The 25,507-nt window shown below is 43.7% G+C and overlaps 1 protein-coding gene across 2 annotated transcripts in view; it reads right to left on the bottom strand.

Moving 5' to 3' along the window:
- RIN2 (Ras and Rab interactor 2) overlaps window positions 1-13,044 on the bottom strand; it is a 128,046-nt gene extending 115,002 nt beyond the window's left edge. The window contains exon 1 of one of the 2 annotated variants that reach the window (XM_075925778.2): window positions 12,818-13,044. The gene's annotated coding sequence lies outside the window, so the exon portion shown is untranslated. Of the gene's footprint in view, window positions 1-11,439; window positions 11,587-12,817 lie in introns of those variants that run through there. The other variant, XM_075925779.2, reaches the window with a different exon arrangement.
- Between the last annotated feature and the right edge of the window lie 12,463 nt (window positions 13,045-25,507).

Genomic DNA, 25,507 nt, shown 5'->3' with positions numbered 1-25,507 from the left:
TCTGTCCCAGTAAAAACCGTGAACTCATGGCCCCAATCTATCAAACACTTGAGCTATGCAATTACAGAACAGACCCACTGATGTCAATGTGTTTAACCACATGCTTAAGTCTTTCAAGGACTGGGTCCTGTGTGTGTGTGTGTCTGTCCCTAGGACCGCAACTTAACTTTAAATATTGTTTAATTCTGTGCATCAGACTCGATTATGTATGTAGTCAATTCTATTGTTTACTCTGTATAACCAGTAAAATCTTTTTTTCTTTGCCTAGGCAGGGTAAGTAAGTAAAAGGAGAGAGACTTTAAAAAAAAAAAAAACAATCACAAAACTAGGCAAGTAGACTAAAGGACACATGAAGAAACCGAGCCTATTTTTGTCTCAAATTTAAAGCTGACTAGATTTCAAATGGATGCCGTTTCTTTAAATAATACATAGGTATCTACAACCTTTGCAGTCTATTAACTATAGCTTTTCTAGGGAATTTCCTTATGTTTTAATATTTGCATAAAGAAAAATAGTTCTGTCGCTGCTAGGTAGAAGACTCGATCGCCCACAATGATACTATAGCAGAATTAGCATGTGCCAGTCTTATGCCTGGTAGTGCTCCAAGTTCAAGCATGGTCCTCATATACTTGGAAGACATCACAGGATGCTCTGAGATTCCTCAAATTCACCCCCTTCCTCCCAGAACCCCTACAATGGCTCTTAACTCAGGCTGGAGTAACATGGCCATGTCATATATATATTATTACAACTCCGTACTATGTAATCTTCATGAAAGCTGTGCACTTGCCATTGCAGCTACAGGTGATATTTGTGTGTCAAGGTTTGTTATTCAGAAATTTATAAATGAGTTTTCCACAGGATGAAACTCTCTGGTCTGGAATCATCTGTAGTCCAGCATGATTTTAGTTAGCTGGATGTTCACTTATCATGGGCGTAACCAAGTTTGCCGTGGTCCCATAAAATCTGTTTACAGCCACCAGTCCTAGCTCTCAGTGCTCTATGCTATTATTTAACTCTAATTTATCGCTAAATGTCTTCTAAGAGCCCAGTAAGCAGTGGAAGTTTTGGAAATGTTGCTAGACAATATTGACCTCCCATCGATATAGGTCAGGTCCAAAAGGTGCCAGACTAGAGAGGTTCAACCTGTATTGTTTTGTTGTGCTGATGCTGTACTTAGAAAAAGAGTCAGATGTCACCACAGAGAGATTTCCACCACCCTACCTCCAGATATTAAAAACAGAGAATGCTCTAGGATCCTTAAAATTATGAAAGGCAATAAAAATCAAAGCCTTTTATGGCACATTTCTGTGCAAGCAGAAACCCTGATCCTGCAACCGTATCCATGATGACAGATTCTTCCTACAAGTCCCAATGAGTTCTGCTTGCACATGAATTCAAAGCTCAACAAAGTCAATGGGAATCTTTCCAGGATTGGTACCTACCTTTCTTTTGCAGGACCTTGAATTTTTAAAATGTAACTTACAGATTCCCACACTGATATTTATAGTTTAATAAATCTGACTAAAGAGGAAAAGTTTGCTCATTGCCAAGACATTTTCCAAGTTTCAGTTTTTATAGCCAACGTACAAAGCATTCAGCTCTCAGTTCCTAATGTATGCAATGAAAGCTACTTGACCTTAGCTACGATAAACTGCTTTATATGTACAAAAATCAAGGTCAAACAGCTCATATTTTTATTTTTATATTTTTACAGGTCCAAAAAATATTACATCACCAAATCATACTTTCCAAAACTGAAACTTGATTCAAATATTGAGTTTTTGATCAAATTCCAATTCCTATATAATCATAACTTACAAAGTTCTCTCTGGATCCTAATAATAGCCATGTACAAAAGCAGCACTCACAACCTGGCACTTGGACAGAGAAATTTTAAAGGATATATGGTACCATGGTGTTTGCAAAGCTGACAAGCCAAGCAGGTGTGGGCCTTCGTGAACACACTAAAAGCTTTGGCTTCCCTTTTGGTAGCTATTTAAAATGTCTAAATCATAGTGTTTTTCCATGTTGTATTAACTGTGCTGAACATTGCAAAACAGATTTTAAAAGAAAAGTCCCCAGCCATTGCTGAACAGTTCATTATAAAAGTTTTACTACTTGTCTGTGTCCTACAGTTGCCAGAATCTAAACTTTTTCCCAAGAAATTATTGGCCAAATAAACTCAGGGTCAGGAATGCAACCAAGGACCCAATCAACAAAACCAGTGGGTGTGTATTTTTGTGAACTTGATGTTCTTTTCAGTAATTATATGTTTATCCCAAACTGAACTCATTTGCTCAAACTGATGAGCTGTTCCCCACACGCGGATAGTCTAATTAATGCTAGTGAAAATATTCATATCATAATCCCACCCTCAATCATCATCAGGTCAAACCTGACACAATTATGGTGTTCCCATGAACCCCAAGTAAAAGGAAGGAGAGAACATAATTATGTTAATCCAGGAACAGATATGAGGCGGAACTGGGACTCAGAGCCACAATTTTGTCCTTTGCTCCATGGGGGAGTTTAATCTATGCCAATCCATTACATCACATGAATTACTTCCCGCTATACACTGGCTCTACTGTGTTAGCTGGCTGACATCCACTGAAGGCTCCATCCACTCATAGCCCTGTCTGCTCTACCTCTCAGCTCCTGGAGAAACAGAGGTTGGCCAAGCTGGAACGTCCATGTCTCTCCTTACGTTCACCCTCTTAAGCAAACAGCTGAATCTGTTATTTTAAGTCTGGCTGAGATGCAGCTTGAGTAATTAGGAAACTTTTCTCTAACAGAGTGTTTAAATATTTTATATGGCATATGTCCTGAGTCAACCACTGACAGAACAAAAAATCTGAAAGAGGATGTTAGGCATCTTCAGGTAGATGTAGTGAATGTCAGCAAACGAAATTCCATACACGTAGACTATAGATTATTTTCATGTTGAAATATATTTCGGTTCTAACCCACAATAAAAAGAATCCCAGAGCTAATCTGAACATAGTAGGAGTTGACCAAAAACAAAGTAAAAGTAGAGAGAAACATTTAGAATGCAGAAGTAGGGAAATCATTAATTAGTAAGGAAAGACAATTCTCTACAAAGCACTTGTGAGGTCACATTTAGTGTTGTGCTTGGTTTCAAGCACTGAACCAAAAAATAGACATTCACATTCTGGAGATAACAGACTGAAGAGAGGATCAAAAAGAGGTTCTTTTGAGGAAAGGCTCTGAAAACTGAGCAGACCTTAAATTAGTATGTGCTGTGCAGGCCAGGTCCACAGCTGGTGTTACTTTTCATATTTCCATTGTTTCAGTAATACTGTACTGATTTACATCTGAAGATCTGGCTCTCGATATTTAATAGCTTACAGAATTACACAGGGCAGACCTTTTCTGAACCCAGGGACATAATCACCCAAAGGCAAAATTGGACAATAAACCTAAACTGACTGTTTAAACACACATTCTACAAAGAATCTATTTTTTTTGAAAAATTCTGCACACACCTGTGTTCTAAGATTTCCTTTCCTTATTGCTATCTTGTCCTTCATTCCACCCACCCACATTTTTGTCTTGCCCATTTGTCATACCTTGGGCTGTTGTCTGTGAATGCCTTAGGGTAGGGACTGTCATTTATTATGTGTGTAACACACAGCACAATGAGGACTCAACCTGGTTGAGGCTCCTTAGTGCCTCCACAGTATAGGCACATAAGTAACTAATACTTACCAGGAAATACTCAATTAAAGGGTTATTCGAACAATTATACCATCTGTGAAACATGTTGCAAAAGCAAGTAAGTTAGTGTGGGATTTTCAAATCCTCTATTCCTATTGAATAGTAAAATTCCCACTTATTTCAAGGCAGCAGAGGTGGGCCAATGCTGAATATCCGGGAGAACTCCATCCATAAATCTATTTTAGGATAGGAGGCTACTATTTCCAAGGAAACCCAATGAGACTAGAGACCACCTACCAAAGGAAGAAAAGGTTTGGTACTCCAAAAGTCCTTTTCCTCAAAACCTGATACATGTAACTTTCAGTCTCAAAGGTGGGAAAGTGAAGGGGAAGAACATTTCTCCTCTATGAAACCAGCTTGTTTTCACTGGACAAGTTACTCTATTTGATAAAAATCAAGGCCCAGGGATCTTGTCTTAACATTCTTGGAAAGCTGGACGGTGAGAAGGACTCAGTTTCAAACATCACTGTGACATCTGGACCATATTTCCAAACTGCACTCTCCCCATGAAGATCAAAGCAATAGTAAAGCCCATACAAACTAGCATAAAGCGTTGGCCCCTCCCACCTTTACCCCTGCCTGGAGCAGTGGGGCTTAGGCTTCCATTCCCCCCCCCCCACCCCCCAGGATGCTATAGTAAGTTTTGTTGTCAGAAGGAGGTTGCGGAGCAATGAAGTTTGAGAATCCCTGGCTAAAATTAATTACTTGGGCCTGATTCAGCAGACAGTGACAATGATGTAAATCAGAAGCAAGTCCTCTGAAAAGCAAGCAAGTGTAAAACCAATGCAAAAGGAGACTCTGGCCCCTAATCTGGATCTAATAAAGGCTCTTTTCTCTGAAATTGTTATTCTGAAAATAACAAACAGTGAAACCCTGCAAAATTCGCACTGTTCCCCACGTGTGCTTTTGTCCTGATTAATATCTTTAAGAAAGATTAACATTTAAAAATTGAAAAGGCTATCCTGGCTCTACAAACCTTCATTTCAAAAGGCCTTCTAATTTTTGCACTGGTTCAGGTCCATAGATGGATCCAAGAGTGGCAGAATTAGCTAGGGATGTAACAGTATAACCGTTTAAATGGTTAACCAATAAGCACGAGCTTTTCAGTTACCATACTGGTTACATGTCAGCTGCATTCCTCTGGACACCAGAGCCCGCAGCACAGGGTAACAGCCAGCTCCCTAGAAGCGGGGCCAGCAGGCAGGAGCTAGTACGTGCCAGGAGACAACTTAAAACTGGACTTATACTGCACAGCCTGCAGCTCAGTTAGCTCCCCGGGAGTGGGGCCAGCAACCAGGAGCCAACTCGGAGCCTTTAGCATGTAACTATATAGCCGCTAAGATTTTCAGCGATTACCCAGTTACCTAATTAACCACTTTTTAACATCCCTAGAATTAGCATAGCATAAAATCTGCATTTCAGTCATTGTTTTATCTAGAACTGCTCAGAGGAAAGGAGAGATAAAGGTTAGATAACATTGTAGTTGTAATACTAGGCACCAGTGGCTGCATTAGTGTTCCAGCTCTATCAGTGAGAGCAGAGGTAGAAAGAGTGGGAGCCTTTAAAGACAAGAAGTCTAGCATGTAGGTGGGATGTTAAATTGCATGTAATCAGTTAATCAAGTAGTTGATGGAATTTCCATCGATTAGTCGATAACAGGGAAACTGCAGAACAGCAGTGGAATTAGCTCTGGGAGTTAACCCCGCTGCGGCTCTGCCTTTTAAATGTTTTAAGAGTCCCCTGTCGTCATCCGTGGAGACGGTGCTGGGGGGAAAATCAGCTTTTAAGCTGGCTCCCCCCAGTGCCAGTTCCTGCTCCCTCACCTTGCTTCCTCTCTCTGACAGAGGTAGCAAGGAGGGGCAGGGGAAAGCAACTAGTCAAGTGACTGCTCGACTATCTGATAAGCATAAGCTTATCGGGTAGTCAACCAGTCGCTTACATCCCTAGCATATAGAGGCAACCTCAGAGTGAGATTAATTTGTGATGCAAACTAGGACCCCTCCAACCCATTTCTACTCTGTGGTCGAGCTACAAAGGATGGGTGGGGGAAATCAGGAGGATAGCATTTGTGAATCTTAGAGAGATCCCAATGCACCAGCCCATAATAGACCCCAAATTTCAGTGGTACCATAGCCTATGCTGAAATTAGGGTCACAGCATTACAGACACTTCAGTCTAGTGATGGAGATATGAAGCATTATCAGCCACTATTCCATCATAAAGGTAAACTGGTACCCATAGATGAATTGCATGGCCAACTCGGTGTCTGCTTATATACGGAAAGAGAAAATTCCACTCTCATCTCATGCCCCATTCAAACTCTGTGCAGAGAGGACAGAATTCATGATGAAATTCAGATCTTTAGATAGGTCTGTGTAATTACAGGTGACAGCACAGACTAAGAAAACAGAATTGCCAGTATGTAATTTTAAGTCACAGACATCATAAGTGCTAAGAAACAGGGTAAGAAGTTGATGTATAAAACAGTCTCTTTCAGCACTGATACTCTGTTGCACACAAGAGCACAGTTTCAATAGCAACCATATTGCTTACTGTTTTGCCTTACCATCTGTGAGCGGAGGCATTTTACCTAAAAATAAAGATTATAAACTCTCTAGGGCAGTGACTGTGTCTTCCAAGGTGCTTATGCAGTGTCGAGCACAAAGGAGTCTCAATCTAGCGGAGATTTTCAAAGAAGTCCACTAACATTCATGTTCAAAGACATGACCAATATAAAATTTCCAGTGTTTTTGCTTAGACTTGAATATTCTGCCATTCCAAACTCTTGGGCAATCAATAACTTGCACTTTTAGAGGTTATTTTTAAAAGCTAGATTACTTTGCCCCACAACATGAGTGAGTTACTGACTGACCTAACAAGGATGTTCTTCCATTTCCAGGCGAGACACTCCAGCTGGTTTCCCACTTATCTCCTTATCATCTGGGACAGGAGGCACAAAGAATGCAGCAGAAAGATCCCATAAGGTCCCTACATTCCCTCACCCAATAATGATCCTCAAAACAATTAACTCTGCAGAATACAAATACTAATCTAATTTTCCTCATTGTGAAAAACGGTGGCTGCAACCCAGGACCTGAAGGAATATTAAAAATATTAGTACGTGTGTGTGGAATGCTCAGATTACCACCACCAGGACACACAGAAGATGTGCATGGGAGAAAAGTGCATATTTAGCTATAGAAATCAGCCAGTTTATTTCACAGTGACCACATCAAATCGCTAATTGCAATTTTTTCATCTATTTTTAGATGAAAAACACATATTTTCTGTTAAATGGCTTTATCACCAAAGCAAACAGTTTGTCATTAAGTATCCCAGTTTTTCAATGAGTTCTTTGTTAACATATGTTTTTCTTTAAAAGGTTGGTTTGATTTAAATTGAACAATCTTGAGTTTTTATTTCAGTTTTTGATTAAACCAAAAATCTTCCTCAAAAATTTGATTTTACAAATTTCCCCATGAAAAATAATGGATATTTTTAAGCTTCATGGGGTAGCCAAGTTAGTCAATACAGGATAAACTTAAACAACAACAGCAAAGGGTCTAGTAGCACTTTACAGACTAACAAAACATGTAGATGAAACAAAAGAAAGGACTATGCAGCACTTTAAAGACTAACAAGATGGTGTATTAGGTGATGAGCTTTCGTGGGCCAGACCCACTTCCACAGATGGAAGTGGGTCTGGCCCACAAAAGCTCATCACCTAATACACCATCTTGTTAGTCTTTAAAGTGCTGCATAGTCCTTCTTTTGTTTCAGCTAGATCAGACTAACACAGCTATATATCTATTACTATAAAACATGTAGATGGTATCATGAGCTTTTATGGGCACAGCCTACTTCTTCAGATGACCAGAGTTTTGAGTTTAGGATGTGCAGTTTTGAGTTTAGGATTATTTGTTTTGGGTCTGCACATCCTAAACTCAAAACTCAGGTCATCTGAAGAAGTAGGTTGTGCCCACAAAAGCTCATGATACCATCTACATGTTTTGTTAGTCTATAAAGTGCTGCCAGACCATTTGTTTTTTAAGTTTATCCTGACATTTTTAACCAACTCTCCTCACAACCTTGTAAACAATCTCTTATTTCTTTATTAAACTAAACAAATTGGTAAATAGATTCCCAACAAAATTATGGTGAGTAGGGATGTTAGATTGCATGTAATTGAAAGTACATCAAATTTTAGGGGTTACACAACTATTTGATAGTCCCTAGGGGTGGGGCGAGCCCCACTCTTGGGGAGCCCCCTGCCATTCCCATGCCTCTGTCTGCGGCAGGCCCAGGTTCAATGCAGAGCAGCTTCTGTCTGCAGGGAGCTTAGACACCCCATGCTTCTCCCCTCGCAGACAGGGGCTGCTGCTGCACAGCATCCCGTTTTGCAGTGAGCCCGAGCCCACTGTAGACAGAGGATGCTCCGCAGCAGCCTCCCTTGCCCCTGCGCACCGGCAGGTGGGTCCAGGAAGCTGGTGCTCGGGGGAAGCCGGCTTTCAAGCCAGCTCCCCGCAGACACTGGCTCCGGCCCCCGCACCGCCTCACACTGCTTCTGTAGGAAGCAGTAACGGTGGGAAGAGACAAGTTCTCAGAGCCGGCCTAACAGCTGGCTTCTCGCCTCAACCTCTGCGCAGCTGCCTCTTTATCAGAGGCAGCAGTGTAGGCTGTGGAGGGGGGTAGACGGATCTGGTGCTTATGGAGAGCCATTTTAAAAGTCGGCTCCCCCACCTTGTTGTCACTGATACAGAAAGGCTTATCGGTTAATCATATAGTCATCTCCACATTGACATCCCTAATGTTGAGACCCCTGAAAGTTATAAACATAGAATCTTCGATAAATGGATTCAGGAAAAGTCGCAAGATTTAACGATTTAAGATTTTCATCTACGTAACTGTTCCTCTATATTTTGAGGAAAGTTGACATTCTTTTCCCTGTCCCATGCTAATCTTGATTAGGGATTTTTAAAATGCGTATATTTTTGTAAGTGTGTAACCAACTGAAATTTACTGCGGTTGCATGTTTACATGCAGTGGGAGCAGACAGGATCCGGTGCTCGTGGGGAGCTGGTGGTCGCCTCCCTGCCCCCCCCCCCATGCTGCTATCTCTGTGGCAGGCAGTCACATAGTGGGGGGTGGAAGACTGGTACAATCAGGATCCCATTGTGCTCAGCACTGTACAAACACCAAGTAAGATACAGTCCCTGCTCCCAAAGACTTTATGATTTAAATTAAAGAGAAAATAAACCAAGTTTTCCTCACATATAACCACTAGTCACTGAGTGTAAGACCCATAGAAGAATACTTGCCAATGAAGGAAAGAGCGAAAATTTAAAGGGAGGTTAAAAATAGGCCTCCGTAAGAATTCTAGTATTTGTGCTTGGCATTGCTCATAAGAACAACTTCACAGAATCACAGAATTAGCATCATAGAGTAGGAAGAGGCCTCAGGAAGTCATCGAGTCCAATCCCCTGATAAAAGAAGGACCAACCCCAATTAAATCATCCCAGCCAGGGCTTTGTCAAGCCAGGACTTAAAAACCTCTAGGGATGGAGATTCCACCCCCTCCGTAGGTAAACCATTTCAGTACTTCACCTCTCTCCCAAGGAAATAGTTTTTCCTAATATCCAAGCTAGACCTCCCCCATTGCAACTGGACACCATTGCTTCCCATTCTGTCATCTGTCACCACTGAGAACAGCCTCTCTCCATCCTCTTTGGAACCCCCCTTCAGGCAGTTGGAGGCTGCAATCAAATCAAAGGCCTCACTCTTCTCTTCTGTAGACTAAATAAGCCCAAATCCCGCAGCCTCTCCTCGTAGGTCAGAGGTCTCCAACCTTTTTAACCACAAGATCATTTTTTCAATTTAAGAGCAATGTAAGATCTCTGTCAAACCCAAATACCCTGGCCCCACTTCCTTCTCACCCCTTCTCTGAGGCTCTGTCTCTGCTCCACCTCTTCTCTGGGGCCTCACTCCATCGCCCTACCTCCCTGGCCTCAGTCACTTTCACCAGGCTGGGGTAGGGGTTTGAGGTGCAGGCTCTGGTCTTGGGCCAAGGGTTCAGAATGTGGGAGGGCTGCTGGGATAAGCCCAGGGTGGGGGACTGGGGTCCAGGAGGGGTTTTAAGGAGCAAGCTCTGGGAAGGAGTTTGGGTGCAGAGGGACTCACGTCTGGAGCAGCAGGCTGGATACAAGAGGAAGTTCAGGGCTGGGACAGGGGTTTAGGAAGCAGGCTCTGGCTGGGCATCGTTTAACCGAGACAGCTTCCCAGTGGTGGAGCAGTGGGGTTAAGACAGGCTTACTCCTGCCCTAGTCCTGAACCACTTCTGAAAGCATCTGGGATGTACAGCAATGGCTCCATGGCACTGAGCCCACAGCTTCTACTGGCCATTACTGATCAGTGGGAGCTGCAGGAGCGGTGTCTGCAGAGACAGCATGGGGCAACCCCCTGCTCTGCCTTTCTCAGGGACATGTCAGCCACTTCCAGGAGCAGCAATTCCCACAGTGATAATGACTCCAGTCAAAACAGGTTCAGCATTTGAGAACTTGCTACTCAAAGAATTAAATGTAAGTGTAAGAGAGAAAAGAAACTTATGAAATGCACAGAGCAGTCACACCCCAAACATTGCCCACTTCGCAAGCAGTAACAACAACTCCCCACGTATGTGTTGGGAGATGAGAGTGAAGGACAATTGGTGTTTGTGCCAATGACACAGACACACATAGTATATAAAAGTGACAGAGATTTAAATTGCCAACCTCCATCCCCTTCTCGCTGCATGGAGACCCGGAACAGAAATGTGGGGAGAAGGTTCAACCCTGACCACAGCACCCCCTCTCCTCTCCCTCCCACACAGCAAGCAGGAGGCTCCCGGGGGGCAGCTCCAAGGCAGAGGGCAGGAGCAGCATGACAGTGGGTGGAGGGGTAACTGAAGTGCCAGTACTTGATAGCTTTCTGGCCAAACCAGTCAGGATCACCTGTCAGACGCTCCAAGATCTACTGGTAGATCCCGATCGACTGGTTGGTGACCACTGTCCTAAGCCACCAGTCCCCTAATCATATTTGTTACCCTCCATTGGATTTTCGCCAGTGCATCCACATCCCTTCTGTAATGGGGGAGGGAGGGAGGGAAGAGAGCGGAATTGGACACCATACTCCAGTTGTGGCCTCACCAGCGCCGGACCAAAGGGGAATAACCACTTCTCTAGATCTGCGGGCAACGCTCCTCCCAACGCATCCCAATAGGCCATGAGCCTTCCTGGCTACAGGGGCGGCCTGGGGACTCGGATTCCGGGTGTTTTGTTTTTTGTTTCCAACCCACCTAGACAGTAAGAACTGACCGTTGTCTGTGGAGCCAGGGTCATACAAGCAGTGGGGGCCCTCAGCAGCACGTGGGGGCGGGTTCTTGGGGGGCGAGCCACTGGCCGAGCCCAGCGAGGGGTCCCTGGGTCACTCTCTTGCCATGGGGCGCGGGGGGGGGGGGGGACCAGCCCCCAGGGCCCTGCTGTTCCCCGCCCGGGGCACACGCGAGGGGACCCCCCAGGGCTCTGCTGCACACGGGCCCCCCTCTGGGACCCTCCCCCCGCCAGGCCCAGCGCCTCCCCCCGCCCAGCAACGCCCCCCCCCCCCGGGCCCTGGGGGGCGAGGCGCGGGGGGGCTCGTCCCACGCCCCGAGCGGGCGGCCCTTACCTTGCCCCGCCGGGCAGGGCGGGAGGAGCCGGGGCTTTGTGTGGCCGCCGGCCGGGCTCCCGCGCCGCAGCGCCCCCTCCCCGCACGCGAGGCCGGCGGAGCCCCCGGGGCAGGGCGCCTGCGCCGCGCCCCCTCTGCTGCCCGCGGCGGCGAGGGCGGGACCGGCGGGGGCGGAGGCTGGGCTTGGCCGCGGCCATTTACCGCCCCGCCGGCTGCGGGGGGGTCAGGCCGGTCCGCGAGGAGGCGGGGGGGCGGGGGGGTCAGTCCTGCCCCGGGGGGGGACAGAGGGGCGGGAAGGGGGCAGGGATTGGGGGTTCACGAGGAGCCGGGGGGACAGGGGCGGGAAGGGGGCAGGGATTGGGGTGGGGGGTTCACGAGGAGCCGGGGGGACAGGGGCGGGAAGGGGGCAGGGATTGGGGTGGGGGGTTCACGAGGAGCCGGGGGGACAGGGGCGGGAAGGGGGCAGGGATTGGGGGTGGGGGGTTCACGAGGAGCCGGGGGGACAGGGGCGGGAAGGGGGCAGGGATTGGGGTGGGGGGGTTCACGAGGAGCCGGGGGGACAGGGGCGGGAAGGGGGCAGGGATTGGGGGTGGGGGGTTCACGAGGAGCCGGGGGGACAGGGGCGGGAAGGGGGCAGGGATTGGGGGTGGGGGGTTCACGAGGAGCCGGGGGGACAGGGGCGGGAAGGGGGCAGGGATTGGGGGTGGGGGGTTCACGAGGAGCCGGGGGGACAGGGGCGGGAAGGGGGCAGGGATTGGGGGTGGGGGGTTCACGAGGAGCCGGGGGGACTGAGGGGCGGGAAGGGGGCAGGGATTGGGGGTGGGGGGGTTCACGAGGAGCCGGGGGGACAGGGGCGGGAAGGGGGCAGGGATTGGGGGTGGGGGGTTCTCGAGGAGCCGGGGGGACAGGGGCGGGAAGGGGGCAGGGATTGGGGGTGGGGGGGTTCTCGAGGAGCCGGGGGGACAGGGGCGGGAAGGGGGCAGGGATTGGGGGTGGGGGGTTCACGAGGAGCCGGGGGGACAGGGGCGGGAAGGGGGCAGGGATTGGGGGTGGGGGGTTCACGAGGAGCCGGGGGGACAGGGGCGGGAAGGGGGCAGGGATTGGGGGTGGGGGGTTCACGAGGAGCCGGGGGGACAGGGATTGGAGGTGGGGGGTTCACGGGGAGCCGGGGGCTGAGAGGCCAGCAGGGCTCTGGAGCGGTGTGCAGGGGCTGGGGACATCCTTGGGGGGCCGGAGGGGAGGGAGCAGGCGTAGTAGGGGGACCCCTCTCCGCGGGTGTCCTGCACGGGCCAGCCCCGCTCCCGGCTCTCCCCGAGCTGCAGGGAGATCCCGGCTGGGAGCAGAACGGGACAAAGGGGAATACGTGCCCGCGGCTCACCTGCTGCTTGGGGGGGAGCCGGACAGCCCAGGAGCAGGAAGAGGCTCTGGCTCCTGCCGAAAGCGAATATGGGCAGCTAAGGCGCTGCCTATTTAAAGGGCTACATGCCAGAGGCCGCTCTGCGCTCTCACGTGCACCTGAACCCCCAGCTTCGCCTGGGCACGGGGCACAGAGCCTCCTGCTTAGTGCCCTGAGCCCTTTGCAGCCGAAGTCTCTCCGTGCCTTGCGCACAGTAACTGACTCAACCTCCTGGGTTGCGGGGAGGAGGGGGTTAATGGGATGCGGGAAAGTGCAGTGCAACTCAACCCAGCGAGCCCAGGCTTGCTGACAAGTGCGTGTAACTTCAAGACAATGTCTGTGGTTGGGTGTCTTAAGACACTTCTTTCACTGGTGGGAGTTAGGAACAAACTTTCCTTGGGGCAAATCATGCCACAACCGTCTGCTGCAGGGTTTGTTGCACTGACTGCATCCCAAAGCAGCTACAATTACTGACTTCCACTGGAGGCAAGATACTGGACTGATCACCTTCTCACCCTCAACCTTTTGGTCTTTCCGAATTCTTTCTGCACCTCTTCAGTTTCACTGACTTGAATCAATGCAAGGGAAATATTGAAAATGATCTACAGCACCCAGTGCAATTTGAATAGAAGGGTTGTGTAGTTCAGAGAAGGTGTGTTCCTTCCTTAATGCATTCCAAGATCTACACATGCAATATTTCACAAACATCAGACTGATTTCAGAGTCATAGGGCTGGAAGAAATCTCAGGAAGTCATCCAGTCCTGCCCAAAGCAGGAAGCATTGCATTTTGCTTCATTAACAAAACTTTTAAGAACAAACTTTCCCCTGCAGTTTGGCTTCTGCTTTCTCTGTAAATAGGGCACTATTAAGAGAGAGGTATTAACCCAGTTGCATATCATGTTGTTTACACTTCAAACACTGGTAGGGCTTGATTCAAGCAAAAGCCCCAGATGTTGGAAAATTCCAAGAGGGAAGTTGTGGTAGCACAAAGTATCTTCAGTTCCCTCACATAGACTTGGTACAAGAGTCCAGGCATAATAGTCTGGGAATACACCAATTAATCTGGATTAGACCAATTGTTCATCTTACTCAGTTATCGTTTCTTCCAACAGTGGCCAATGCCTGGTGCTTCAGACAGGCTGACCACAACAGGTAATCAACAAATACAACTGAGCAGCTTTTGCTAGTGAGCCTTCAATGTAGCTCCAACTGTAATTACACCTACCTCTTGATGTGATTTAAGAGTTTTATTCGAATGGATGCATTATTCCCATAGGATGTAGCGAATTCGATTCTGTAGGCGATCCCAAGTGCCAATAATGCCTTTAAAATTTGCTAAATCAGCATCAGACTGGAAATAAAGGCATTCTTTTTCAACTGTGACTGTAACTACACATTGGAACAATTTACCAAGGATAGTGGTGGACTCTCCATCGCTGACCATTTTAAAATCAGGATTAGATGCTTCTCTTTACAATCTGCTCTAGGAACTATTTCGGGGAATTTCCCTGGCCCTTGATATACAGGCAGTCATACTACATGAACACAATGGTCCCTCCCGGCCTTGGAATCTAGGAGTCTATTCTGTGAGACTTTGTTTCAGAAATATTTGAGAATTTATACACAGAAATATTAATACGAGTTATTTTTCTGTTCCTCATTTCTAACGCCAGGTGCCTTAGTTGGACTGGACTGTGGCTTAGATTGCATGCCCCAGCAAGAAGATGTTGGATCAGGATGTGAAATGCTTACTTACTCCCTATTGGAGCGAGGGAGGAGGGAGAAAAAGGGAGGAGTAGGCCTGTTACATGGTTAAAAATAAAGCCATGCCCCTCTGAAACAGGCAGTTTTGGACATTTTAATTTATGGACCCAACAGGTTTACATAGCGGGTGACCCGTTATAACACCAAAGCATTTCACACATTTCTGCGTCTGTTGGCATTGGAATATAACTTTCCTCAGTTGTTTTGCTAGCCAAAACAATCGTATTACTTATTAAATAATGTATATCCCCACCTTCCTTTTGTGGATCCTCAGTAGAGTGAGATAGTAAGATTTGTGAGAACAAAAGAATCACTGTGGCCAGCCACATGGAGAGAACGCTGATATTAAGCAAAATACTTAAGACTTGTTCATTGCAATTAATTCAGCATCCACCAGGAAGCTATACTGTTGAAGACAATTCTGGGCCAAATCCCAGAACCTCAGGGCTGCTCTAACTTGCCCTGGTGGATGATTGCTCCCAAGGTGTTACACTTGAATAACAATGTTATTGAGCTTACTGACTTAAGGGTACTGTTGCACTGCTTATAATATTAATTAGCTATCATTGGGTGAGGAAATTTGCCCTAGAGTACTATGGAAACTAGCTAAAGCAATCTCAGAATCTCTAGCAATTATCTTTGAGAACTTCTGGGGGGTGGGTGAGATCCTAAAGGACCAGGGAAGGGCAAACACAGTACCTATCTTTAAAAAAGGGAAACTAAGAAGACCCAGGGAATTACAGACCAGTCAGCCTAACTTCGATACTTAGAAAGACAGTAGAATAAATTGTTAAAATGATTTATAAAAGGATAACAGGCTGATCAGTAATTGATAACATGGATTTATTTGTCAAGAACAAATCATACCGACCAATCCAATTAATTGCCTTCTTTGGCAGGCTTAGTGTTTTAGTGATGAGGGGAAGCAGTAGATATGACATATCTTGATTTTATTAAGTCTTTTGCCCACTTACTCATGTAAATTAAGAAATATGGTCTAGATTAAATTAGTATAAAGATAGATGCACAACTGGTTGAAAAGCAATACCACTACTATCAGTGGATTGCCATTGACCTAGGAGGACATTTATAATGGGGTCCTGGAGAGATCTGTCCGGAGTCCAGCATTTTTACTATAATGACTTGGATGATGGAGTAGACTGTATAATCATACATTTTCCAAATTATGCCAAACTCAGTGTTGTTGCAGGTATTTTGAGGAAAAGGAGTAGAATTCAAAATGAGTTTGGTAAATTGGAGAATTGGTCTGAAGTCAGCAAGATGCAATTCAATAAAGAGAACTACAAAGTACTACTTGTAGGAAGGAAAATATCAAATACACAGCTACACAATGGCAAGTAACTGATTAGGCAAAAATACTGCAAAGAAGGATCTGGAGGTTATTTATTATGGATCATAAAGTGACTATGAGCCAACAATGTGATGCAATTGCAAAAAAAGGGAATAACATTCTGAGATGTATTCATAGGTGTATATTTATGGGAGTACTTGTTCTCTTCTTAGTACCGGTGAGGCCTCAGCTGGAATAGTGTGTCCAGTTTTGGGCACTGTGTTTAAAGAAAAAAGGTGGACAATATGGAGAAAGTTCAGAGAAGTGCCATAAACATGATCTTAAAACTGTTTAAAAAACCCGATCTAATGTGAAAAGTTACAAAATATGGGCATATTAAGTCCTGAGAAAATGTTACTAAGTGAGAATCTGATGATCTTCAAGTATGTTAAGGGCTATTATAAAGAGGATGGGGGATCAATTGGTCTCCATGTCCATTGAAGATAGGACAAGAAGTATTGGTCTACAGCAAATGAGATTTAGATTAGATCTCTCCCTCTGTAAAAATAGGCAAGTGCTGGAATAGGTTACTAAGGGAAGTTGTAGAATCACCATGGGACAAGGACTGGAGAATTTTTGGTGGCACGTTAGACAAACGTCTGTCAAGGTTGGCGTAGGTATACTCCATACTCCTTGAATACAGGCTGGGATGTACCAGATGACCTTGAAGTTTCTTCTAACCCTAAGTTTCTGTGGTTGTATAAGCATGGATCTACCTCTTTCATGTGGCATTCCCATTGAGTTATGATAGTGTTCTGTTGGTACTTGGTCCTGCTGTGAGGGCAGGGGACTGGACTCGATGACCTCCTAAGGTCCCTTCCAGTTCTATGAGATGGTATATCTCCATATTATATTATATTATATTATATTATATTATATTAGTTTTCCTGAGTGGCTGAATCCACCCCCTCAGCTCAGAAGGTTTAGCAGAAGTCATTTGACTCGTGTGTGTGTGTGTCCTTGGAACCAAACAAACATTGACAGCATAGGTAGCATCTCTGTTCTGTGCTCTGCAGCTGTGTTTCTGAAAGTGGCCAATAGGTCCAGAACCTAGATGTGGGGAAAGGTGGGCAAGGAGGCCCACAAGCACCACCTCCCCCAGCTCCCATTTGCCGGTTCCCAGGCAATGGGGATACAGAGTCTATGCTCAGAGTGAGGGCAGCATGCAGAGCCCTGTGTACCTCCAGCCTAGAAGCTAGACCTGCTGGCCACTTCTGAGGTGCAACGTGGTGCCAGGACAGGTGGCGATTAGCTTGCCTTAGCTCTGCAGCATGGTCAACTGGACCTTTAATGTCCCGGTCGATGGTGCTGACTGGAGCCACCTCTGCGTGGTGGGTGTTCCAGTCAAAAACAGGACACCCTAAAATTTAAATCCTAGAGCTAGGAAACCCCACCACCAGTTTGTATGCAGGTAATGCAATCTGTAACACAGTAAGAGAGCACAGAGAAATAAAGGCTTTAACCAAGTGTTACTCACTGCTCAGTACACCTCCTCATGGCCAGGTGGGTTGCAACAGGCTCTTCTCTGGTACTCTGGCTCTTCTTCTGGGTGTACCAGCTTCTGTGCTCCTGTGGAGGTGGGTCTGATCTCCCCCCACAACAGCCATTCACGGGAAAGACAAGTCCTGTCCTTTCCCGGCCCTGCTGAACTAGCAGATTTCAGGGAGTCAGATTTTACAGGGAAGGGCTTATATCATGGTCCATGACACATTTTTCATGGCCATGAAATTGGTAGGCTCTTTAGTAACAATGAAGCTAAGAGGGCCAGATTCTGATAGCATTATCATCCAAGGATATAAGATGGTAATTATCACACCTAGATGTTCTACCTACACACTGCACTAACCATGGCCAGAAGCAACGGCCTCTAATGGTTGACGGTTACTAAGAATCATAGAATCACAGAACACTAGAACTGGAAGGGTCCTTGGAGATTATTAAGTCCAGTCACCTGCCCTCACGGAAGGACCAAGCACCATCTAGATCATCCCTGATAGATGTCTATCCAGCCTGCTCTTAAATATCTCCAGTGATGGAGATTCCACAACCTACCTAGGCAACTTATTCCAGTGTTTAACCACCCTGATAGTTATGAAGTTTTTCCTAATGTCCAACCTAAACCTCCTTTGCTGCAGTTTAAGCCCATTGCTTCTTGTCCTATCAGCAGAGGCCAAGGAGAAGAATTTTCCTCCCTCCTCTCTGACACCCTTTTAGATACCTGAAAACCTCTTCATGTTCCCTTTCAGTTTTCTCTTTTCCACACTAAACAAGCCCATTTCCTTCAGCCTTCCTCATAGCTTCTAGACCTTTCATCATTTTTATTGCTCTTCTCTGAACCGTTTCTCCACATCTCTCTTAAAATGTGGTGCCCAGAACTGGACACAATAGTCCAATTGAGGCCTAATCAGCACAGAGTAAAATGGAAGAACGACTTCTCCTGTCTTGCTTACAACCCTCCTGTTAACGCATCCCAGAATCATGTTTGCTTTTTTTGCAACAGCATCAGGCTGTTGACTCATATTTAGCTTGTGATCCACTATGACTCTTAGATCCCTTTCAGCAGTATTCCTTCCTAGACATCACTTCCCATTCTGTATGTGTGAAACGGATTGTTCCTTCCTAAGTGGAGTACTTTGCATTTGTCCGTATTAAATTTTATCATATTTACCTCAGACCATATCTCTAGTTTGTCCAGATCATTTTGAATTCTGACCCTATGCTCCAAAGTACTTGCAACCCCTTCCAGCTTGGTATTATCTGCAAACTTAATAAGTGTACTCTCTGTGCCATCATCTAAATCATTGATGAAGATATTGAACAGAACCAGTCCCAAAACAGACCCTTGCAGAACTCCACAGGGTTCCAAGAATATCACCATAGAGACCATACCACCTAGATTAAAATTATTAGCTGAGTCAAAGGTAGGATACAGTCAGTCAGCTTCCAACTCTTTTTCACTAAGAAAAAGCTGTCATTTACTATCTGACAATGTACATATCCTTAGAGCCCTGGAAACCCATGGATATCCACTTTATATCTGCTGGTATCTGCGTTCACAGATACAGATGTGGATATCTGCAGTTCATTTTTGCAGACACAGATGCAGATATAAATTTTGTATCTAGAACCTTGCAAATTTGCAGATATCTGTGTCTGTGGCTCATTTTTTCAGATACAGATGTGGATCTGGATACAAAATTTTGTGTCCATGCAGGGTATATACATAACCTGAAAAATCAAAAGCAGTAATCAGTAATGAATATGACACGAGCAAATAAGTATTAGAGTGGCTCAGAAATGTTTTGACTAAATATTCTGCTGTCAAAAAATGCCCCTTTCTCAAAACCAAAACATTTTATGGGAAAGAGACCATTTCAGAGAATTTGCCCTTTAAAAAAAAGTTTTTAAATTATCAAAGTGGCCTGTTTTTACATTTTCTAACTATAAAATACCATATTTTGGTTTGAAAGGACTTTTAGTTTTGAAATTTTAAGTTAATTTATAGAAAAAAAAGTGGTGACAACAATTAAAAGTTTAAAGCGAAATCAAATAAGTTTGAAGACACCGAAATGAAAGTGAGCGGTGTCTACGAAAACTCATGATACCATCTACATGTTTTGTTAGTCTATAAAGTGCTACCAGACCATTTGTTGTTTTTTAAGTTTATCCTGTACAGACTAACTCGACTACCCCCTGAAGCTTCTGAACTAATGTGTTCCTTAGATTACAGGGTTGTAATTTGTTTGGTGATTTCAACTTTTTTTCCCTGATTTGGGATCGGAAAGATGTTTGAAATCCCAAATTCTCCCAGTACAGAAAAACTGTTTCCCACCCAGGACTAATCTCTATTATTATCCAATTTAAGGGTGGAAAAATGCTCCCCAGTATGTGTATATGCACCAGATGGCATTGCTCTGCAGCATTAGAATACACAATGCTGAAAAACAGCTTTCTCCACAGCTAAAGCTGATGAGCCTATGAACAAAGCTTTGATTTAAGAAACTTAACTGAGTTTCTTTTTAATGTTATTTGCATGACACATTTTCACCCTAGCTGATACTTTAATGATGCTGCATTATTTCCATGAAGTCTCTAAAAAGAATTGCTTGTGACATCTTCTCATGTGAGAGGCACAGAGTGACTGCTTAGTTCTGAAATGGGTTTCTCTGCACCTGCTTCCAACACTAGTATTTGCTTGTTTTATTATCCGATGCTGCTCATCTCTAGTGACTTGGTTGGTCCTATAAAAGGATGTCACACCAATTTCATGGCATTGCTTGGTCGTGAAAGACAGGCAGTTTAAGATACATTTCTCACTGAAAGCTAACTCCATCCGGATTAGAGAGGGATTAGAGACTGATAATTACTGAAGCAACATCCACATGTGCGCGCGCGCACACACACACACACACACACACACACACACACACACACACAGTACTTGTGGTTTCCCTTGAGTCTTGCTTCTGCATAGTACCACTTTGGAGATATGGCCACCCATTTGCTAATGAGCTTCTGGAACTTTCTAGACTGCCTGTTGGGACTACATGGAAACCCCCATCTCACAGCACCAAATGGTAGGAGCTGAGATTACAAAGGACTGAGAAGTCACCATCTGCCTCAGTTTCTCTTGCTAAAAATCACCAGAAAGAAGAAACCTAAGGAAGTGGGCAGGGAGTGTGAATATACAAGTTCAATCCTCTCCAAGAGCCACTGCTCATGGTATGTAATAATTCTTTCTTCTGTAAGGTGGCCTTTGTCTCTTCCCACTTGTGGGAATCTAGGTACCAGTACAGCCCCCAGGAAGGTGGCCTGAAGTGTATGGCTCCCAATAAAAGTTGATTACAAGTCTTGCTGTACTTGTAGCACCTCCTGTGTTTTGTCTTTCATGGCTGGCTCCATGGGGCTTGAATCTGCATCAATGAAATCAATGAAAGCTTTCCCACAACTTCAAAGGTATGATACTGATCCCAAGACAAAGAGACTGGACTAAATTCAGTTCCAAGTTAAACCAGTGTAAATCTGGAGCAACTACATTAGGCAGGTATAGATGGTTGTAAAAGAGCAGACTCTGGCGATCTATCTAAGAGAGAAATAAAATCCCCCAATGGGTTTTCTATATGGCAGTCAGATACGTACAGTTCCTAGCAGCCTCCTTCTGCACCATATCCAACAGAGCTTCTAGTGTCCCAGAGGGGACAAATTTAATAGTGATGGAAAGTATAAACACTACTAATTGGATTTCTTTTCCCTGTTTTTTTTATTCAAATATTCAGATCAAAACAATGGTACTGGATGTCCTTAGAAGAATGAGTGTGGTAATTAAAAAGTAGGATATTGACCCACAGTTGATTTTCTATTTGTCACAATATGCCCTAAAGTGTTAAGTTAGTACCAAGAGAATATTTTTTATTGATAAAACGTATTGTCTTAGTGTAGATATCTGATACAGTATCAAATCAAATGACAAAACATTTAAAATAATTCAAGCTATTAAAACTTTCTGATATTCCTTAGACGACAGTGCTGTGAATTGTTTGTTTATAGTTATAACACTTGAAAAACACAGAAAATACAAGTTTCTAATTCATAGGTTACCAGCAAATAGAGAAATGCATGCTCTCATTTCTGTTAAATTTCTAACTGCAAGTGGAACAGCTATGCATACAGGTAGTACTCTAGAACAAATTGCAAAACAAACGTACAGAAAGACAGACAATAATACTTGTACAAGTATGACAAAATTATTGAAACTTATCTGAAAAGGTAACAAATGTTTTGTCTGTGGCTCCGCCATTTTGTCATTTCAAAAGCACATTAATAAGGAGCTATTTGGAATAGAACTTTATTATTATAAACAGTTGAATTTCCTCCTTGCTGGTAAGCCCCGACTGTTGTAAGTGAACTATACATTGTGTACATTTCAGATTGACACTCAGTTGCACCTATTTTCTTCATTATGTTTAAAAGCATCATGGAGTCCTCAAACTCAACCAAAAAGAACCCAGATAATGTTATTTGAATAAAAGATGTTCAGATCAGTCACTTTTATTGCTGAGTTTCTGGTGCACCATGACGTAAGAAAAATTAAGCATGCACACAACAGCTTAAGGAAAGCTATACAATTTGATCACTGTTTAGTTTAGAACAAGCCACACCAGAGAGACTGCTCAGTGGTCTAGAGACATTAGCAAAATGAGTAAAGCAAAAAAGTTTTCCGTAATTTCCAGGGAATACGTTACATCATTCGGTATCTCTTACTACAATGTAATTGTAAGCGCATGCTAGCCACAGAAACATGTGCTGTCAAGCCAGTGCCACCCACCCCAAAACAAAAACAAAGGGTTCACATTCAGCAGTACCCGATATTCTCACGAGGAGCCACTGAGTGCCTAAATGGGAACTGTTGGGATGCTGAGCTGAACATCTGGCCCTGAAAGCTCTGCTACTCACGATGGCTGAAATGCCTCTCTCTGCTGAGGGTGAGTACTAGACTTACGTGGCGCTGAAATCCTACTTGTATCCTATTTATGGGTTGCAATGTCTTATCAGCCTTATACTGCCTTTCTACACAGGGGTGACGTTTGCCCCATGGGACTGTGTTTCCTGTGCCTATTTCTAGACACATAACAATGCACTAAAAGAACATCAGTGCTGTCTTCCTGTGTGTTCACACCCTCCTGAACTTTTGTTAGTGCTTTCTAACCATGAGAATGCTCCCTGGTCTCACTGTTTTACTGGGGAATTTGACTTTGCACAAGGACATTACCAGACGGGAGAATATATTTCTTCTAGATTTTTTTCCATTGGGTATAGTCACTATTGGGATGGAAAAGCTCTTAACACAATTATTTGGCCAGCTAACCATGGAGTTTAGTACCTAAATATTTTTGATGATCTGGGCCTCAGAACCTAATTGCAACTTCCTTATTCATGAGAGTGGAAGTTGAACTCAGTGAAGCCACTCTTACGAGGAAGTCAATAATAGGTTAGCTTTGAAAACTGAAAGGATACAACTAATCTCGAAGATATATAGGTCTACACTGACACACATGCACAGTCAATTTTCATGACCAGCAGTGATACACACATTTACCTAAGGTAAGAAGTCTGACATGTACAATATTTTTGACTCATCTTTTCCACTTTCCCTGATAAGGAAATACAGTACTTGTTATTGGAAAAACCAAAACCAAATCCTTTTTCAGAACGGGAAAATAAACCTTAAAGATCAAATATTATTTTAGACCCATCACAACATAAATGCAATCCTTGGAAAACTCACAAACATTCTCGTTACAAAAGATTCTGTGTTTCATAATGCAATTTTACTTTCATTTGCATTTTCTCTCTGCTTGTGCTGTATGAAACATGTATTTATCTGCTGTGCCCTTTTGATGTCATTCATTATTAAAACTGGAACACTTTAATGACCAAGATGTTACATTTTTTCATCTTTTTTCAAGAACTCAGCCAATTCAATATTTTAGCAGAGTTTCAGTTTATCTAGGAATGTTCCGATTTCATATCACAATTTTGAATCAAATACATGTATGTTGTAGGTGGCGATTAGGACTCACTACGGAGAGCCAACAGAAAGAAAGATGTTTTCTGTGAAAACCTGATTAGAAGGATCCAGCTGCGTCATGAATTCTAGAATAAATAGAGGTTCATTTTATGCAATGCTTGCTTCATACTCAGCCTTTATCTTTTTGATTTTCAGGCTTTTTTCTCTACAATTAAAAATTGTTCTAAGTGTCTAAGAATTTGCTCAAGCATAAACATCTAACCTTTGTTCTCCACTGTCCAATTCTTACAAAGACTCTTGCACATCTCCTTACCTCCTCCATGTTGAGCTGTACCATAATTCATCTTCACAACAATGCCAGCTCATATGTTCTCCTAGAATGGAGATGTGCTGATCTACACAAAAAAATAGGTTGCTGGAAACCTGGGTACCCCCTGCCATGTTTGCAAGCAGTTAGAGCATTTTATGGCAAAACTACCATTTTTCATCTATGGCACTACACCGGCTGAGGCTCTGCACTCAAATATTTACTTCCATGTTATACCTGATTTCAAAAATGCAGGTTATCACATGTGACTTGAGGTCAAGTAGAAGTTTTTTAAACTGTTTTTAGAAGAAACTGATGCAAACTGGGGAAAGGAGGCTCTTTTATAAAATACCTGTTGGCACCTCGTTACATGTAAATTTTAGTTACTGTAAATGGAGTGCAGAAAAAAAACAGGGATAGTTGCCCTCAAAATATGATATCGACTGAGAGGCAGTGGTAAAGGTTTCATATTTACACATTTCTATGCCAGTGATCAGTAGAAGTGACCAACAGATGGGCATTCTTCAGGTTCTCTCAATGTTTGATAGTTACACTCTCCACATAGGTTGTCGGAAGCAGACTAGCAAGCCGATAAAAATCACAGTAAATTAAGTGTATTGTTGCTTTTTACATAAGTTCAAACAAAAGGATGGTACTAATGTATTTAAACAGCTCCAGCTTTAGGTCCTGATTCAGGAAAGCACTTATGCATGCACTCAAATTTAAGCAAGGGATCAAATTCCATTGAATGCCCTGTGTTTTAACTGCTCTTACCGAACAAGGTAATGCTTTCCTGATTCAGGAGTGTAATTCTTCATTTAAGAGAAATAAATAAATAGTGTATAAATATTTCAGTGCACAAGTTTCTGACCTCCTTGATAATTTTTTTTAAAAACTTTCTTATATTCAGAAAAGGGAACTGGAATTTAGCATAGCAGTCAACTTTTATCCTGTTATAGTTTATATATATACATATCTGATTGGCATGCAACACTAATATTTACTCGCTGATACAAACATGGAAACAAATTCAAAACAAGTAACCATCTTTTGCACTTACAAAATGTGTCTGTAAGTATCTTAAATACTTGCATCAGTTACTGTCTTCTCAACAGCCGTAACAGATTTCTTTTCCTATTCACATGGCAGCCAGCTACCACAGGGCAATGTTTCAATGATAGAGAGCATACTGGGCTAAAGTATATAATGTACACACTTGAATATAAATCTTTGTTTAAAAATTTAAAAAAATAAGACCAAAAATCTGTTAAAGAGCTTATTATATTCATGACCAAATCCTTTAGTGAATGTAGTTAAATATGGCATGGCATGGCTTCAGGAAGCTTAAAATACCCATGTCAAAACTATAATCATTCACTCGGTTAATTAACACTCATTGTATAATCATTGTTCTTGTCTATAAAAAAAGTCAGGATCCTACCCACTTCACTTGCTTACAGTGGACAGAATACATGGTCTGTTTATAAATGAACAAAACAGGAATCTCCAGGAAAAGGATCTGATATCAAATACCTACATATTGTGCAAATTTCATTTTGAAGAGACACTGATTTCTCTTTGGGAAAAGATTTGGGAGAGAAGTCCAATGGCCTATGTAATGAGCTGATGTTTCAATTTCAATGAGCATATGCAATGTACAGATACATCGTATATCAGTGAGGGAAACAGGTCCTCAAAACAGTAACTCTGCATTTTCTCCC

This window comes from Pelodiscus sinensis, chromosome 3 (genome assembly GCF_052426305.1).
Source record: "Pelodiscus sinensis isolate ZL-2025 chromosome 3, ASM5242630v1, whole genome shotgun sequence".
Lineage (NCBI taxonomy): Eukaryota > Metazoa > Chordata > Testudines > Trionychidae > Pelodiscus > Pelodiscus sinensis.
Note: the sequence above shows the minus strand (reverse complement) of the source record. Positions and strands in the feature narration are given on the sequence as shown.